The following is a 16,918-nucleotide window of genomic DNA, read 5'->3' on the forward strand; positions in this document are numbered from 1 at the left end:
CAGAGATTACACACGAACGGCTGCTCACCGGAGATCAGACACTGCAGTTCCTCGTCCGGAAGAACTATGCACTTTCCGTGCGCACGACGTTTACACGCAGAACATCGAAAAAACTCCTGCCTGCCAAAGAAAAAGAGGCAACAAGGAAGACACTTGTCCTTACTTGGCGCCATCATGCGGCCCATAATATAAAATAACAATAATAATAATATAATAATAATAATAATAATAATAATAATAATAACATAATTACAATAGTGTAATAAATAATGATAAGATTCATAATATTATTCATAATATTATTCGACCAATCATGTATATTTATTGTGCCCAGGAACAGCCGTGAGGCCTTGGTGCTGATACACAGGAGGATACAAGTGAAAAAAAGGGAAAAAGTGTGAAAGGAAAGAACACTTTGACAACATTTAAGTGAAAACAGTAAGAAAAATTATTTTACAACGTATATTACAAAGTATACCCCACACCCAACTGCAAAACGTAGATAGCGTATACACTACATGCAATGAACACAAACAAAACTGACAGGATACAACAGAATTCGTAATTACATCGTACAGATGAAACAGAACATCTGCACCCTACAGATAATCGTATAACGTTATAACAACAATCCACAAAAAGGGAAACAACAAAAAAGTCATATAAACAGCATACTATCTATATAGTAAGGCATCAGGTAAAAAGAAGTTACTATTGCCAGAACAAGATCCATTCAGTATGACGGAGCAAAGAAATATTCCGTATAGTTTCATGTAAGAGAACAAGAGGGAGCATAAAAGCGAATAAAAATTCTGCAAGTTTCTGAACTGAACTGATTGAGGGAGCTGTTAAAAATATCTACGGCTGCGGAGTAGAAGTTGCACGTGCTCTGCAGACTGAACAGCGGGCTTTGTCGGTTACAGGAGCTGAGAGTACAAAAGGGATGACATTTTCTTGTGGTTTTAAGAGGCACTGTTATTTGGAGCTCAGAAAGAAGTTCCCCACTGCTAATTTGTCTATGTATGAGATTAAAAAGAAATAAGAGGTCAGCTGTATCGCGCCTAGCCTTTAGATTAGGCAGCACTTGCAAGTACCCTGGTCCGGAGTCAAGACGGTGATACTCGCGAGGGAAACAATGTCTAAGTATGAACAGCAGCGTATTCTGCCCTTTGTCAATAGCCCCGCTGTTATATTTGCATGTGCCATTCCAGATAACCGAGGCATATTCCAGCACGGGACGACAGGCAGGGGAGTACAGTTTCAGGAAGGACTTTGCACTACGGAATTCTCTAGACATCCGGCAGATTATGCCCAAGCGGCGGAGAGCTCTCTGTTTGATGGATCTAACGTGTGGTGTAAAACTCAGCTGGTTATCAAAGAGCACGCCAAGATCAGTTGTCGTCGAGATTTGAGGCAAAGTAACATCATGAACTGAGTAGTGATAAAGCAGCAGTTTGTTTTACGCGTGTACGACAACATTTTGGTTTCGCTGCGTTCACTATCAGTTCGTTCTCTTTACACCAGATTGTAAATGCATTCACATCTCTTTGCACATGCCCGCAGTCGCTAAGACACGAAACTTTCTTGAAAATCTTGATATGAGCAGCATCAAGTAAAAAAGAAGAATGCCTTATAGCAGCGGAAGCATCAGTGACAACTAAAGAAAACAAAAGATGACCTAGAACAGACCCCTGTGGCACACCAGTTGAAACGCAGTAACGATAGGATTGCTGGCCGTTAACATTTACGTAGAAGGTACGCACACGCAAGTAGCTAATTAGGGGGTCAACAATCGAATTATCTATGTTCAGGAGCTACAGTTTAGAAATTAACAATCGGGGACTGGCCGCATCAAAAGCCTTGCTAAGTTCAAAGTACACAGTATCGAGCTGCCTCCTATTATGAACCGCTTCGGATGCTCGTTGCATGAAACAAATGAGGTTAGTGGTTGTGGAACGTCCGGACATCAACACCCGTGCTGTTCGGAAATTAGTATGCCCTTAACAATGAAAGTTAAAACATCGTGCAACACAATCTCGAAAAGCTTAGACGCCGAACAGAGAAGCGAAATAGGCCGATACTTTCTAGAACTATATTTGGCACCAGTTTTGAAAACAGGGACCAAGTGTGCTAACTTCCAGGATGGTGGAAAAGTAGCAGATTGCAACGACACTATATTGAGCTGGTGGTCACGCCGGTAGATGCATTTACATAGTGAGCGATACCGACTAAACTGTGTTTTCCACTTGTCAAGCCCAGAACGGTTGGCTTTATTTGGGCGCTGTCCTTAAGTTTAAGTGAACTTCGAAGTTCCTTAGAGAACCAGTTAGGAAATTTGGAATAAACAGGCTTATAACAAGGGATGTACTTTTCCATGCCACTCCTGCCAATTTCGGTAAAACGTCGAACCTGTTCGTCAACGTCATTGACATCAAAAACACTACACCATTCAACAAATGAATAAAAGTGATAGAGCCCAGCATAATCTCCACGCTTGAAAGCAAATCGCGGGACTGCACAATCGTCAACACCGCCATAGCGATGCTGGGCAGCGACCGAGACAACGACAATACGAGGGGGGTGAAACTTGTCGGGGTGTACAAGAGATATTTCTGAGGCACACACTTGTTCGTTTTTCAGGTTCGAGAAGCAGACAACTAGGACATCACCACAGAAGTTTTCTATGTGGCAGAACTGCTGCAAGGAGGTGAATGATTAAAAATCTAATAACATGCGGCATTTCTGCGCTGCATAATGTTTTTTATGCTGAAATGAAAGACTGTTCCAGTTTATACCTGGGGTGTTGAAGTCCCCAGTTATAATTAGCTTATGGTTGTATTGTGAATTGGAAACATTTTCAATAGATGTAAGCTTTGGAATATATTCAGCAGGTAAAATATCCGGCAATATATAGAATGCACCGATGAATAGCTTCTCGGCCATCTTGAGCCCTACCTCATGCCAGACTGATTCCTGTAGGGTGTCGAGGTCTGCACGCTGCAAGCATTGCACTGAGCGATCGATGGCAATGAGAACACCGCCACCCTTTTGCTTAGGCTCAGTTAACATTCTCTCGCTTGTAAAAATTTGATAGGTCGGAGGAAAATAGTCGGAACATGAGATATCATTGCAAAGCCAAGTTTCAGTAATAACAGTAGTAGAAAATTTGGAGCACACACATTTCTAGAAACTCGGAGGACTTAGTACGTATACCCAGAGCGTTTAGATAATAGATGCCCAGAGTGTCGTTCTTACTGCTGGTCATTCTCAGTAGTTTCACAGCTGTGCACCATGCCAGGGTGGGACGTGCCTTGAAACGGCTTGAAGAGGCAGCCCTTTGGCCGCATAGACGGGTCGCACAGGCGCCTGAAACACTCTGCGTCAACAGTTACACAAAAAGAAAAATACGAGTCATACTTGGTTTTAATGCATTTGCACAACAATGGCGCGACTTGTACATTCGACAAGTGGGCCAACAGTTTCCCAGATGTCATTTTAGCCGACAACTACAAAACAAAGATGGCCCTGGAGCTCGGTGGTCGTCGCACCACCACCAACTCAGAAGCTACCGATGCACCAACGCGAGGAGGGCATCTTTTCGTCAGTAAGTTCGCCGGCGGGCCATTACTCGTTGTGTCGGACCGTAGAGGCGAAGGCAAAGGGCAGTCCGAAGGGGAACCCAAATCAGTCAACGCGACAGCTGGTTGACCGCTGGAGCGTTCTACGAATGCCGAAGCGTTCGTCGAGGACAGGAGGGGGCCGCCTTGGCCCGTTGCACCGGCGGCGGCTACGGCGAACGACGACCTCATGGGGAAACCGGAGTGCGGTGACGTCACCTGCGGCATGAAAGGATTAACAGGCTTCGGGGAACCAGGCGGGAAAGGCGGCGTGCGGGCGAGCTCCCCTCGCAGGCAGCGAACCTCCTCACGCAGGGAAGCGACGATTGCACTCTGATGGGCAAGCCCAGCCACATTGTCCCGTCGAAGAAGCCGGTTCTGCTTGCGCAGCTCGGTGGCAACATCCCCGAGAAAAGAGAGGCTGGTGCAGGCTTCGGACAGGAGATTCTTCAGGGCGGCTAACTGTGCGCATAGGTCCGCGAAGTATCGAAGCTTGCTCCAACTTGGGACGCCACTCGTTTGGCCGTGTAGGACAACATTTTACGCGTGTACGACAACACTTTGGTTTTCGCTGCGTTCACTATCAGTTCGTTCTCTTTACACCAGAGTGTACATGAATCCACATCTCTTTTAAATGCCCGCAGTCGCTAAGACACGAAACTTTGTTGAAAATCTTGATATCATCAGCACAAAGTAAAAAAGAAGAATGCCTTAAAGCAGCGGAAGCATCATTGACAAATAAAGAAAACAAAAGAGGGCCAAGAACAGACCCCTGCGGCACGCCACTTGAAACGCAGTAACAAAGGATTGCTGGCCGTTAACATTTACGTAGCAGGTCCGCCCACGCAAGTAACAAATTAGGAGGTCAAACATCGAATTATCGGGTTCGATTCCCGGCCGCAGCGGCCACTTTTCTGATGGAGGCGAAAAGCAAAAAACGCCCGTGTGTACAAGATTTCGATGCACGTTAAAGATCCCCAGGTGGTCAAAATTATTCCGGAGCCCTCCACTGCGGCGCGCCTCATCGCCTGCGTTTCGTCGGCGCCTTAAACCCTACAATCAATCAAAAATCGAATTATCTATGTTCAGGAGCGACAGTTTAGAAATTAAAAAAGGGTGACTGACCACATCGAAAGCCTTGCTCAGGTCAAAGTACACAGTATCGAGCTGCCTCCTATGATGAACCGCTTCGGACGCTCGCTGCATGAAAGAAACGAGGTTAGTGGTTGTGGAACGTCCGAACATAAACCCGTGCTTTTGGAAAATTAGTATGCCCTTAACAATGGAAGTTAAAACATCGTGCAACACAGTCTCGAAACGCTTAGATGCCGCACACAGAAGCGAAATAGCCCGATAGTTTCTAGCGCTATCTTTGGCACCAGTTTTGAAAACAGGGACCACGCGTGCTAACTTGCAGGCTGCTGGAAAAATAGGAGATTGAATTGAATCATTAAAAAAATATTGGTTAGTATACGAATCAGAACCTCCCTATAGGTTTTTATATTGCGGGAGCAATGCCGTCAAGGCCACAAGAAAATCACGGTTTGAGGCGCTTCAGGGCTTTCCGAACGTCGTCCTCACTTATTCTGGGAACGCATAATTTAGACGACGCAGAGGAAGAGTTGTACACAATGTTAACTTCACCCTTTGGAAATACAGAGCTGAAATTATCCGCAAAGGCATTAGCAACATCTCCAATCGGGTTTCCATTGTCGTCTAGAAGGGTAGCGATTTCGGCAACCTTGCCAGCAGAATGAGAGCGAACATACTGCCACAAACTTTTCTGACCACGCGTAGCGCTGATTTCTACCTTGGTTATTTAGTCTGACGATCGCGATCATACAGCTCTTTACACAGGGCTCCTGAAATACTTAAACTCCTTTTTCCAAGCTTCGGATTGTGTCCCGCGAATTTTCTTGTGAGCACGGGCTGTACATTTTAAAGCCTTTTCAGTTCCGCAGATAACAAGTTCGGAAATTTAGATTTCTTTCCGGACGCTCTCGGTATAAAGATGTGCATTCCTTGCTCAATAATTGTAGAAAGTTTCTCGACTTGGTCATCAACAGAGGGAAGTTTGTCACGGAGAGACCAGTCAATGTTACATAAGTAGTTGTTAAAAGCAACGTAATCTCTAGCAGCATAAGTGTACGTCGGATGTGCAGAATGGCCGGAGCATCTCGATTGCCACGACACATTCGACAGTGAGACATGAAGGACAGGATGAAATCTGTCGGGGCGGGCCAGCGAGGTAACCGACAGAGGAATGGTAAGGCCCGCCTGGTTGGAAAAGCAAAGGTCTAAAACATTACCACAAATGTTTTTACACCTATTACTTTGTTCCAGATCACTGAAAGAAATAAAGTCTAACACACATTAGCCCTTCTGGGAAATGTAATGATAATCGTGTCTGACAGTGCGATCATCCCAGTCGACGCCGGGAACGTTGAAGTCCCCACATATAAGAAATTTAGTGTCTGTGTAAGGATTAACAACATCCTCTATTGATGCGACACAGCGCTGAAATTCAGCGTAGTTTATGAATGGAGGTATATAAAAGGTGGAAATTAGGATACTATTTTTTCTACCGCCGAGAACCTCCACCCACACTGATTATGCAGCAGTTTCGAGGTCTGAGCGACGACGGCAGTTCAAGGACTTGTCCACCGCTATGAGCACTCCACCACCGCAATTTTTAGAAGTGGGGCCAGTATGGTCACTTAGGAAAACATCATAATTTCCGGTAAAATATTCGCTAGACAGAACTTCTGAGGATAGCCAAGTTTCGGTAAGCACGATTACTCTATATGGGGACGAAGCTATAGAGAAACTCAGCAGATTTGGCCCTCAAACCACGGACATTTTGGTAACAAACACTGATCATGACGGCGAGGAAGGTTCAGACAGGTGCAGCATGGACTCCCGCAGTACGCCCCGGAAGGGCTTAAAAAGACACTCATTTGGCCACAGACTTGGATCCTGGTGTACTTCATAGCAGACGTTGCTTACGGCAACATAGAAAGGGGCATAGGTGTTGTACCTAGTTTTATCCGCTTGCAAGCAAGAGGAGCAGCATCTCTCTCAGTCAGGTACGACAACAGCTGAGCTTCTAGGGTTTTGGGTGAAAGTTTCGTGATGAAGAGAGCCTTCGGCAGCCCCTGTCTCAGCACCACCGTGACCTCACATGAGTCTGCCGGTTGACGAGCCTTGCCATTGACATCACCAATGCTGGTGTGGCCCACGGTGGATCCTCCTCCTCCATCTGACGGTTGCGATGTGAAACCCGCATTGGCACCAGTGACGACAGCAATCGGGCTGGAGCCGGGCGACGCAAGCTGCCGCTGCAGACGCTGATGTCCGTGTTAAGCCACCGGCTGGTGACCGTGGACAACGTTTTTAGGCGCACCACCAACAGTAACAGCAGGAACGGCGGCGACGGCAGCGGCGAACGACGATGTCATGGGTACTACAGGTGACACAGGCCCAGCCAGACCCGACGCCGCGGTTGAAAGCATCACGCCGGGTGAAGAGGGGAGGCCAACAGGGAAACCGGTTGCCGCGCGGCGAGCTCTTCTTGGAGAGTGCGTACCTCTTGCCGAAGGGAAACGATGATGGCAGTGTTGTGGGCCCACTCCCGCTCAATCTCCCGACGAAGGATGTCAAAACCCTACATATTCTCCCGGCGCAGCTGATCATTGTCTTCACGCAGTCGGGCCATTTGGCCAGTCAAAAAAACAATGCCCCCCAACGCGTCGGTATGGAGTGCACAGACGACAGCAGCGCCAGCCAACCAGTTAGGACGGCGAAACAGGGGCCTCTTCGGCCGGCGACATCCGTCGGAGGGAAGAGAGGGAGGATCACCTGTTGGCGGACGGGCCGGTGTCGTTGCTCATCAGTGAAGCTCTGCTGCTAGGCCTAGTCGCCGCCTCGGCCGTCTCACACAGATTGCAATTGAATGGCCAGGCAGCGAACCTCAGAAGTTGCAGCTCCGCGTCCGGCCACGCAACACAATTCGCGTGCGCACGTTTTTTACAGGCGACACAACGGGAAAACTTTTGCTTACCAAAGAAAGCCTGGGAGCACAAAATACAGAAATGCGCACTAGGCGCCATCTCGCGAGATGGCGCTTATAATAATAATAATAATAATATTCAATCAATCAATCAATGTTTATTATAGTGCCCAGGAACAGCGGATACCTTCGTGCTGGAGCACTCAGAGGGGAAAATGCAGCACTGTAGTACATCAACAATTTGCTAATAAACACTCAGTGTGCAAAAAAAACCCTACAAAAACGGCAAGGAGGATTAGAAATAAAATAGTGCAATCCAACCGACTTAACACAATCAATTCGTGCTGGCGCACAGAAAATGTATAAGACAGCAATGAAATGCATCAACAGCTGGCAAATGAACAGTGAGTGAGCAAAAAATAAGAGGAAACTACAACTTCAAAGAAGAATAAAAATACCATGTGTAATTTTAGCCAATATTACACAATCAATAAAAACTGTAATGTCTGGTCAATTGCAAGAATACATCTTACAATAAGCGTAACTATACGGAAGGGTGAATGAAAAGAAGAAAGTTTTTACAAGATTCGGGAAGCGTACATTTTCAGTTTCAAATGGACAAATGAAGTGAATATGGCAACTTTTAATGATAAAAACGGCAGAAAAACAAAAGTTCTACGATAATTACAGTCGCAGTATCAGCACAATACACGAATAACCAGGAACAAGAACAAACTCGGTGAAGTCAGTGCACACGTCAGGACGATAAGTGAAGAAAAAGAGCACTGCCAAGATGAACCTAGTGCGTCAGAGCTGACAACCCGGCCAAAAACTCCCGAAGAGGACGCTGAAAGATATCGAGCTTATCGGAGTGAACATTATGCAGATGCTGCATCCTTTGAAGAGGAGAACGTGTGCTGAGAGCTCCAGCTGCTTTAAAAGGGTGGGCGAGCCTTGTAGGTTTTTGCGGAACGCGAAAACTGATTGATTCAAGTAGTTCCAGGCATAAAATAATACCATGAAGCAATTTGTCTGAGTTGGTTCGGCAGGAACTTAGAGAAACAGTTATAGGGATAGGCTCCGAAGGAAGACGATGCCTAAATATTGATGAAAATTTGGTTTCTACACGCTCTATACGTTTACAGTTGGAACTACAGGTTCCATCCTAAACGACAGAAGCATATTCTAGTTGCGGAATACAAAGCGTTCTGAATAGTTTTAGGAATGAAGAAGGAAACCGGAATTCTCCTGAAAACCTGCATACAGCCCCAAGAGAGCGCAGCGCCCGCCTAGTAAGTTGAGTGACATGAGGTGAGAAAGTTAAGGCACTGGCGAAAAGCACGCCGAGGTCTCTAATCTCTTCAACTCTAGACAAGTAACCGCCATCAATACTGTAGCAAAATAAAGTGCGGTTCGTTTTTCTGCTATAAGACATGACCTTTGTTTTTGCAGAGTTAAGATTTAATCTATTGTCTGAACATAACTTAAAAAATGAGGATATATCTTGCTCCAGGGCAATGCAGTCATTATTGGACTCAATCCGCCTGAATATTTTAATGTCGTCCGCGTAAAGAAGGAAAGAAGACATTTTAATTGCGGCTGACAAATCATTAACAAAAATGGAGAACAAGAGAGTCCCACACACGGAACCTTGAGGCACACCGCTTGTTTATCTGTACAGTGCAGACGTCTGCCCGTTAACGCTAACGAAACTGAACCGGTTATCGAGATAACTACCCAACAATGCCACGAGTGGTGTATCCATTCCTACCTGTAAAAGCTTTTTAAGTAACAACGTGTGGCAGACAACGTGAAATGCTTTGCTCAAATCACAGTAGACAACGTCGAGCTGGCCCCTCTCAGAAATGGCTGCCGAGGCCTGCTCCATGAAGCAGGAGAGATTAGTTGTTGTCGACCTTCCTGATATAAAGCCGTGCTGTTTACTTACAAGGAGATTCTGTACAGAACTTGACTAATTTGTACAGTGCTGTCTCAAACCGCTTGGAACAAGCACAAAGGAGAGAAACTGCTCTGTAGTTTGTTGCATCCGATTTGGAGCCGGACTTGACAATAGGACGCACTCGAGAAATTTTCCACGCGAGAGGGAACACGTTTGTTTTTAGACACGGGTTAAAGATCACAGTCAAAACAGGTACAAAAATGCTGCCGTATGTTTTGAGAATAGCTGGAGGTATTCCGTCAGCTCCACACGACAATGACGGTTTCGTGCGCTTTAGGCTCTCCAAAACCAACTGCTCGTCCAAAAGCACTAAGCTAGAGCCTTGTATGCGATTTAACAATATGTTCATTTCAGAGACGTCACGCTGGCCGCATGTGGCACTGTAGTGCTGAGCAAAGTGGTTGGCGACATTATGAACTTCTTCCTCAGAGGAACCTACAAGATTGATAAGATCGTGTGAGTTCTTAGGGGACCGGATGTATCTCCAAAATGTTCCAGGCTGATAATCCGCACTACTCTCTGCAGAATCGAGATAGGAGCACTGGTCCCGCTCATAAAGGCTTTTACATAATTTACGGTAACAGCGGAAGTTCTGCTTCCATTCGTCAATCCCAGTTTTCTTATACTTTCTGTGGTAGCGGTCTTTTAATTTAAGAGTCGTACGAAGTTCTTTCGAAAACCAATGGGGGTGCTTGGAGTGGTTTGGTTTATACTTGGGAATAAATTGGTTCATACCGCTTTTGACAATTTCGGTTAACCGTTCGACCTGTGCATTGCAATCATTGCAATAAAAATAAAAATATTAAGAGTAATAATAATAACAATAATAATAAAAATAATACAATATAACAATTATAATAATAATCAATCAATGAATCAATCAATCAATGTTTATTATAGTGCCCAGGAACAGCGGAGGCCTTCGTGCTGGAGCACTCAGAGGGGAAAAATGCAGCACTGTAGTACATGAACAATTTGCTAATAAACACTGAGTGAGCAAAAAAAAAGACAGAAAGACTTACAAAAAACGGCAAAGAAGATTAGTAATAAAATAGTGCAATCCAACCGACTTTACACAATCAAGTCATGCTGGCGCACAGAAGAGGTATAGGACAGCAATGAAATGCATCAACAGCTGGCAAAAGAACAGTGAGCGAGCAAAAAATATGAAGAAACTACAACTTCAAAGAAGAATAAAATACCATAGTGTAATTTTAGGCAACATTACACAATCAATAGAAACTGTAATGTCTGGTCAATTGCAAGAAGACATCTTAGAATAAGCGTAACTATACGGAAGGGTGAGTGAAAAGAACAAAGTTTTTGCAAGATAAGGGAAGCGTACATTTTCAGTTTCAAATGGACGCATGAAGGGAATATGGCAACTTTTAATGATAAAAGCGGCAGAAAAAATAAAATTCTACGATAATTACAGTCGCAGTATCAGCACAATACACGAATAACAGGAACAAGAACAAGCTCGGTGAAGTCAATCCACACGTCAGGACGATAAGTGAAGAAAAAAAGCACTGCCAAGATGAACCTAGTGTGTCAGAGCTGACAACCCGGCCAAAAACTCCCGAACAGGACGCTGAAAGATATCGAGCTTCTCGGAGTGAACATTATGCAGATGCTGCATCCTTTGAAGAGGAGAACGTGTGCAGAGAGCTCCAGCTGCTTTAAAAGGGTGGGCGAGCCTTGTAGCTTTTTGTGGAACGCGAAAACTGATTGATTCAAGTAGTTCCCGGCATAAAATAATACCATGAAGCAATTTGTACATGAAAAGAAGGTCTGAGTGGGTCCGCCAGGAACTTAGAGAAACCGTTATAGGGATAGGCACCGAAGGAAAACGATGCCTAAATATTGATGAAAATTTGGTTTGTACACGCTCTTAACGTTGACAGTTGGAACTACAGGTTCCATTCCAAACGACAGAAGCATATTCTAGTTGCGGAATACAAAGCGTTCTGAATAGTTTTAGGAATGAAGAAGGAAACCGGAATTCTCGAGAAAACCTGCGAACAGCCCCAAGAGAGCGTAGCACCCGCCTAGTAAGTTGAGTGACATGAGGTGAGAAAGTTAAGGCACTGTCGAAAAGCACGCCGAGGTCTCTGATCTCTTCAACTCTAGACAAGTAACCGCCGTTAATACTGTAGCAAAATAAAGTGCGGTTCGTTTTCCTGCTATAAGACATGACCTTTGATTTTGTAGAGTTAAGATTTAATCTATTGTCTGAGCACCACTTGGAAAATGAGGATATATCGTGCTCCAGGGCAATGCAGTCATTAATGGACTCAATCCGTCTGAATATTTTAATGTCGTCAGCGTAAAGAAGGAAAGAAGACATCTTAATTGCGGCTGACACATCATTAACAAAAATGGAGAACAAGATAGTCCCCAACACGGAGCCTTGAGGCACACCGCTTGTTGATCTGTACAGAGCAGACGTCTGCCCGTTAACGCTAACGAAACTGAACCGGTTATCTAGATAACTACCCAACAACGCCACGAGTGGTGTATCAATTCCTACCTGTAAAAGCTTTTTAAGTAACAGCGTGTGGCAAACAACGTCAAATGCTTTGTTAAGATCACAGTGGACAACGTCGAGCTGGCCCCTCTCAGAAATGGCTGCCGAGGCCTGCTCCATGAAGCAGGAGAGATTAGTCGTTGTCGACCTTCCTGATATAAAGCCGTGCTGTTTACTTACAAGAAGATTCTGTACAGAACTTGACAGTAATTTGTACAGCGCTGTCTCACACAGCTTGGAACAAGCACAAAGGAGAGAAACTGCTCTGTAGTTTGTTGCATCCGATTTGGAGCCTGACTTGAAAATAGGACGTTCTCGGGAAATTTTCCACGCGAGAGGAAACACGTTTGTTTTTAGACACTGGTTAAATATCACCGTCAAAACAGGTACAAAAATGCTGCCGTATGTTTTCAGAATAGCTGGAGGTATTCCGCCAGCTCCGCACGACAATGACGATTTCATGCGCTTAGGCTCTCCAAAACCAACTGCTCGTCCAAAAGCACTAAGCTAGATTCCTGCACGCGATTTACCAATATGTTCATTTCAGAGACGTCACGCTGGCCGCATGTGGCACTGAAGTGCTGAGCAAAGTGGTTGGCGACATTATGAACTTCTTCCCCAGAGGAATCTACAAGATTGATAAGATCATGTGAGTTGTTCTTACGGGACCGGATGTATCTCCAAAATGTTTCAGGCAGAGAATTCGCACTACTCTCTACAGAATCGAGATAGGAGCGCTGGTCCCGCTCATAAAGGTTTTTACATAATTTACGGTAAGAGCAGCAGTTCTGTTTCTATTCGTCACTCCCGGTTTTCTTATACTTTCTGTAGCAGCGGTCTTTTAATTTAAGAGTCGTACGAAGTTCTTTCGAAAACCAATGAGGGTGCTTGGAGTGGTTTGGTTTATACTTGGGAATAAATTGGTCCATACCGCTTTTGACAATTTCTGTGAACCGTTCGACCTGTGCATTGCAATCAGGGAGTTCTTGAATTCCCGACCAATCAAACGAAGAATAAAAGCTATACAAGCCAATGTAATCCCCACGTGCATAACAGAAGGGAGAGAGTTCATTATACTTTAGTGAGGTACCACAATGCCGAATCGAAACGGGAGCCTAAACTGAAAATGGAGGATAAATCCTGTCGAGTTTGACAAGAGAGATATCCACCATTGATACTCGCGTGCTCTGAATGCTTGAGAAGCAGAGGTCTAAGATATTTTCGGAGCAATTTTTGATGTTATTCAGTTGTGTCATGGATGTGAAATCTAGGAAGTCTAAAACAATGCGAGATTTTTGCTGTTCGTAATAATTGTAATGCTGGTTAGCTAGACTGTCCCATTGTACACCAGGTGCATTGAAATCCCCCAGAATGATAAACTGGTGATTTTGGTGTGAAGCGCAAACTTCTTCTACAGAAGTAAGTAGCTTATTGAACGAAGAAATAGGAACATCGGGGGGAATATAAAACGCCCCTATTAAGAGCATCTCGCCCCCAGTCAGTCGGATGTCCAGCCAGACACACTCATTGTCGCCCTCAAGGTCTTGTCGCCTCTTACACTGAAGACCACAATCGACCGCAACTAATACGCCCCCTCCCTTTTGTTTAGCCCCAGTAAAATTCCTATCTTTGCGGAAAACTTGGTAATTTGGAGGGAAATAATCATTTGAGCTAATGTCGCTACAGAGCCAGGATTCAGAAATTACAATAATTGGAAAATTTGAGGAAAGTACATTAGCCAAAAATTCGGACGCTTTAGTGCGAAAGCCGCGCGAATTTAGATAGTAAATGTCCACCCTATTGTTAGTTTTTTTCATCGTGTGGGACATCAGTGGAACAGAACATTTCGGCCTGCAGCTTTCCGCGGAAAGGTTTGAAAAGGCAGCCCTTCGGCCAGAACAAAGGATCGCTCAAACGCTCGAAGGAGTCCTCATCGACCGTAACGCAGAAGGAAGAATATGAACTGTACTTAGTCTTCAGCCGCTGACAAGCCAGAGGTATGACATGTACCGTCGAAAGATGCTCCGTCAGTTGGGCTGAAGTGGTGCACGGTGACAGTTTAGACACGAAGATGTGTCTCGGACGCTTAGATGGACGAACGACAGATATGCTACACGCATCTGAAGCACCCACACACACTGCACTCCCTCTGCGTTTGTTTGACTGGGCCGAGTCGTTGGAAGGTGGCTTGCCGGATGCATCATTTAACAAAAGGCAAGCCTCGGAAGGGGCTGGGGTCAGCTTCTCGTTCGCTGAAAGCGTAGACGCTGCGTTTATCTTCGCCACAACAGTGGCAAAGCATGAAATGTCCACTTGCTGCGTGGAAGGGGTCGCCATCGTCACGTTGAGCTCAGGTGTGGAAGGGGGGGCAGGCAGCTCGGGAGGCGAGAGACCGGCCCGCGCTAACCGCGGGAGCCGCTCCCCTCGAAGGCTGCGAACCTCCGCCCGCAGAAAAGCAATTATACCTGACTGCGGGGCGAAGGCACGCGCGTTCTCCCTGCTGAGGCGGTCGTTGGCCTCTCGTAGCTTTGCCACCTTGTCCGTCAGGAATGAAAGGCCCTCGAGAGCGTGGAGCAGCATTTCGCGGATGTCGGTCGCGTCCCCTCCAAGGTCGCCTGGTCGAGGAGCGCTGTTCTGAGGATCGGGTGGCTGTGTGGCCGGCCGGCTCTCGTGTACGGAATCGTCACTAGGCCTACTCACCACCTCCGACGCCGAACACAGGCACAGATTACACTGGAAGGGCCTCTCACCAGTCTTCAGAGCTTTAGCTCCATGTCGGGCAGCTAAATACATTTGGAGTGCGCACGTTTTTTGCACGATGTGCATCGAAAATGCTCCTGTCTGCCGTAAAAAACAGCGGAGCACAGCACGCAGACATCTGTGCTGGGCGCCATCTTGAATAATAATAATAATAATCAATCAATCAATCATGTGTATTTAATAATAATAATAATATTCAATCAATCAATCAATCAACCTTTATTTTTGGTGCCCAGGAACAACCCTAGGGTCTTGGTACTGGTACACCATATACAAGCATTCATAAAAACAAACTAAAATCAATAATCAATCAATCAATCAATCAATCAATCATTTATTTGCGTGCCCAGGAACAGCCGGGGGCCTTTGTGCTGGCGCACGGAAACAAAAACACACGAAACATGATGTACACATCTCTCAAAGAAAAAAAAAGAGGAGAATAATAGTGGTTACACAAGAAGAAAACTACACATTTTGACATAAATACACGCAAACGCACCAACACAATAGTAGTGGTTACACACACAGAAAATTAGACATTTTGACCTAAACACACACAAACACATGCACTTACAAGCACCCATTCATACACACAAGTAAGGAATAACAGTGAGGCATATCTGACAGAAGCAAACAAGACAATTAAAAAGTGAATAAACAGAAAAGAACGAAAGGTTAAGCTAAAGTAACCGAATGAAAGTCCATCAAGTGCATGAACACAGGGGTAAAAGACAAGTACAGAATAAGTAAAGGTGACAGTTACGCTAATACAAACTCATAGACATGTTTGCGAAACAAAGTAGGGCAGTTATTGAATATATCCAGTTAATCCGAGTACTGATTATACGTGCATTGCAGTCGGAACATAGGGCACAAAACACGCAGCCATTTGGGGTTGTAAAAGTATCATGTTACGTAGTCAACTTTTGCGGCACGTAGAGAGGAACATGTTGTAGCAGCTCACCACAAGACACTACACCGTGAATAATTTTAAAGAGGAAGAGAATATCAGCCTTAATCCGCCTGCAGGTTAAGCATGATAGCGTCAATGAAGAGGGGGATCCAGGGTTATAATTACTACAGTCGCCGAAGCGATGGTTGAAGATAGATATAAACTTATTCTGGACCCTTTCGATAAGCGTACGGTTTGTTTTGCACGTGCCATTCCAAACTACAGATGCATACTCAAGCTGAGGACGACATATAGTTGTGTAGAGCTTGAGAAGAGAATTCGGCTCCTTGAACTCCTTCAACACGCGACGCACAACGCGAAGTGATCGAAGAGCTCTACGAGTAATTACCTTCTAATAATAATAATAATAATAATAATAATAATAATAATAATAATATAATAATAATAATAATAATATTCAATCAATCAATCAATCAATCAATCAACCTTTATTATAGTGCCCAGGAACAGCCGAAGCCTTGGTGCTGGCGCACTGAGAAAAAAAAAGAAGAAAAAATGCCGCATTGAAATACATCAGCGGCTGACACATATAAAACCTGGAAAAAATGTGGGTGAATGAAATACCACAGAGAAAAAATTAAAAGTGGCATCCAAACTACATTATACGAAGTTATGGTACATTGCACAAACACAGCGTACAACGACCATAGCAATCGGCTGAAGCATCAATTACACAAAAACGTATGAAACAAAGTACAGGAAATGTTTGTAACTATTCACATAAACTTAAATTATAGACACATTTGTTTCTATAACATTTGGTTCGCCCGGGCCACTTAAACATATGTATGAAGAGTTGACTACACAAGTGTAGCATAGTACATACAACGATTACGCCCGCAGCACTAACATATATGAACAACATAAGAACAACATATGAACACTAACATATATGAACATATATGAACAACATATATGAACAAATGAGAACAGACTCGGTGAAAACAACATACACATGCGGAAAATAACTGAAGAACACGAGAACTGTCGAAATGAAGTTAGTGCGCCACGGCTAACAGCCCGGACAAAAACCCCCCAAGGGGACGGCAAAAAATATCAAGTTCCCCTGAGT

Source organism: Haemaphysalis longicornis, unplaced genomic scaffold (assembly GCF_048455015.1).
Source record: "Haemaphysalis longicornis isolate Haplotype H1 unplaced genomic scaffold, Haemaphysalis longicornis Haplotype H1 scaffold_14, whole genome shotgun sequence".
Taxonomy (NCBI): Eukaryota; Metazoa; Arthropoda; class Arachnida; order Ixodida; family Ixodidae; genus Haemaphysalis; species Haemaphysalis longicornis.